At 45.3% G+C, this 3,083-nt stretch overlaps 1 pseudogene; it reads right to left on the bottom strand.

Annotated features, from left to right (window-relative positions):
- Positions 1-355: 355 nt before the first annotated feature.
- LOC114036403 lies at positions 356-2,846 on the bottom strand (annotated as a pseudogene).
- Positions 2,847-3,083: the final 237 nt, after the last annotated feature.

Here is a 3,083-nt window from a genome sequence, read left to right as displayed (position 1 = left end):
TTATATGAGATTAATTGGTGTCATTGATATTTTAGGTCCTGATCAAATGCAGTCAACAGTCTTCTAAGTCTACCCTCCTTGTACTCTTATAAGCCAGTGACATTAATCTCCTTGCTGTTCCTCAAATGAGAAGGAAGGAAACAAACCACGATGATCCTGCCCATGCTAAAGTGCTTTACGAATATCTTATTTGATTCTCTCAACAACCTTGGGAGGTAGGTGTTATTATTATCCCCATTTTACAGTTGGGAAAATTAAGGCAAACATGGTAAGTGACTTTCCTTGGGTTAACACATCTGATAAGTGTCTGAGGCTGGATTTGAGCTGAGGTCTTCCTGACTCCAGGCCTGGAGTTCTATCCACCTCGACCCCTAGCTACTCTGACATTCCATCTCCTCATTCTCACCAGCATGGTGAGAGTGCAGTGGCCAGCACTGGCATGCTGGCCTGCCGCAGAGTTCATGTATCTCGTCTTGACCACGTCCACGGTGGGGAGCAATGATAGTGGTGCAGAAGCTAGCCCCAAAGGCTGATGTGAAGTGGCATGGAAGGTCATCAGTCATGAGGTGGGCCTTAAGGAGGGCATCTTTGATGAGATCATAGGTTACCAGCTCAGCACAGTTGACAATAGCATTGCAGCCAACATTGGGTGAAGTTCCTTTCCGTAGGCCCCGAAGCCCCTCCTTTCTGGTGATAATCTTATAGGCATCCACTGTGCCCTGGTATCTCCAGCTGCCACCTGCACAAGCCTGGGCCTGGAAAAATACTTTTACCACATATGTGGGTTAGGCTACGCCCACTGTCAATGCCCCTGTGGTGCAGCCTGCCAGGAGGCTCCCAATGCCTGCATGCTTGGGTGTAGAACTGCTTGACAGTCATAGAGGCCAATGTGGAAAGAGGCAAAATTCATCTGGAGCTGCAAACCAGCCACCAGCCTGTTGTAGAGGCTGTCAGGGCCCTCAGTCTTCACCATGGTCAAAATGGTACCCATGACATCCTGATACTGGGCAGTGGCAGAGGAAGCTCGGATGGCTCCCTGGCTCTCTCTGTGAATCTGCAGGGACACAGCACTTTGGCTGTGTCCAGGGGGAAGGTGATGAGGTCAGTGATGCAGACAGTGGTGCCAGCCCCAAGGAACTTTACGGTGGGTGTTAGGGGCACATCTGTAGGCTTAAATCCAACCAGGATGTGATGCTGGCTCTCTGCTACTTCCCAGGAGGCAAAGGAGAAATGGAAAGATAGCCTCCACTGATTGAGCAAGACAGATAGAGGAACTCTGACGGAGTCCTGATTTGGAGGGTCTCACCAGGATGGCACCTTGATCAAGCTTCTCTAAAGGTGTCCCGCTCTTCAAAGTTGCTCATGGCAACCATGTCCTACTTCCCTTGATTTTCCATAGAAAGTTGTTGGGAAACTGAACACCTATTGATCATACTATGTGCCTGGAACCATAGAGGAAAGCGCGAGGAGGTGGTGCGGGTCACAAGCCTACAGCAGAGTCCGGCATCTGGCAGGTTGGAGGGGCAGCCTAGTGGTCTTTCAGCTGGGTTGCTAAAAGCTCTCAGTCTGAAAGTAGGTTGAGAAGCGGGCACTGAGGATAGAGTATATTCTTAACCCACAATGAACATTGATCAACTCTGACCTCCTCTGGAATCTCTCCCAACAAATCTCCATTTGCCTACAGGGTAAAACTAAATAAAAAATACACTGTGGCATAGCAGAAAGAGCAATGGCTCTAGAACAGGGGTGGGGAACCTTCTGCCTTGAGGAACATGTGGCCCTCCAGGTCCTCAAGTGCAGCCCTTTGACTGAATCCAAACTTCACAGAACAAATCCCCTAAATAAAAGAATTTGTTCTGTAAAACTTGGACTCAGTTAAAAGGCCGTACCCAAGGACCTAGAAGGCCAAATGTGGCCTGCATGTTGCAGATTCCCCACCCCAGTTCTAGAATTAGAGGAACTGGGTTCAAATCTTGGTTCTGCTACATAATTTTTGTGTGCTCTTTGGAAAGTCAACCTACATGAGTTTGAATTTCCTCAAATGTAAAATTTGGGGCTTGGATTCTGAGGTTCCTTCCAGCTTTGATCCTCTGAATTTCATGGCAGGCAGCTTTGTGATTTTAGGATTAGAAGTCAATTAGCCCCCCTGTCTCCCAAACTTCCCTGTATTTATTGAGGGTACCCTAGATGTATCTAGTTACCCAGTTTTGCAACCTCAGTGCCATTCTTAATTCCTCATTCTTACTTATCTAATATATATTCAATTAGTTGTCAAACTTTGTCATTTCTTTTTCAATAATATCTCTTTGATTCATCCCCTTCTCTCTATTCAAACAGCCTAGGTCAGGCCCTTACCACCTTTGCCCCTTATTTGATCTCCATTCCTCAAGCCTCTCCCTTCTCTAATCCATTCACCTCACAACTGCCAAAGTTATTTTCCTAAAGTGACACAGTCAGACCATGTCACTTCCCTGCTCAGTAATCTTCATTAGCTCCCTGTTAGACTATAGACCATAGATTTAGAGCCAGCAGGGACCTCAGAGGCCTTCTAGTAAAATCCCTTTATTTTACAGATGAAGAAAATAAGGCTCATGAAGGTTGTAACTTGTTCAAGTTCACACAGGTAATAAATGTCAGAACCAGGATTTGAACCCAAGTCCTCTGGCTCCATATCCAGTGCACTATCAATGATACATGCTGCTTTAAAGGATCAGATATAAACATCTCTTTGTGGCATTTTAGGTTCTTTATGACCTGACTCCAACTTAACTTTCCAACATTATTACTCATTACTTACCTGCAGGTACCTGTAGATCCAACCAACTGGCCTTCTTACTGTTCCTCATACATGTCACTAAATTGCTTATCTCTATGCCTTTGATTTGCTCTCCATGGTTTCTGAAATGTTCATCCTCTTGACTTTTACCTCTTAGAACCCCAAATTCCCTTTAAGGGTTAGCTTAAAAGATACCTTCTGAATCAGAGTTTTTCAAACTTTTGGTCTCAGGAATCTATTCCCTTTATACTCTTAAAAACTGTTGAGGATAGATACCCAAAGACCACTTGTTTTTATGGTTCATATC

Source organism: Vombatus ursinus, unplaced genomic scaffold (genome assembly GCF_900497805.2).
Source record: "Vombatus ursinus unplaced genomic scaffold, bare-nosed wombat genome assembly UNPS02009835.1, whole genome shotgun sequence".
Lineage (NCBI taxonomy): Eukaryota > Metazoa > Chordata > Mammalia > Diprotodontia > Vombatidae > Vombatus > Vombatus ursinus.
This window is presented reverse-complemented; position numbering and strand designations above follow the sequence as displayed.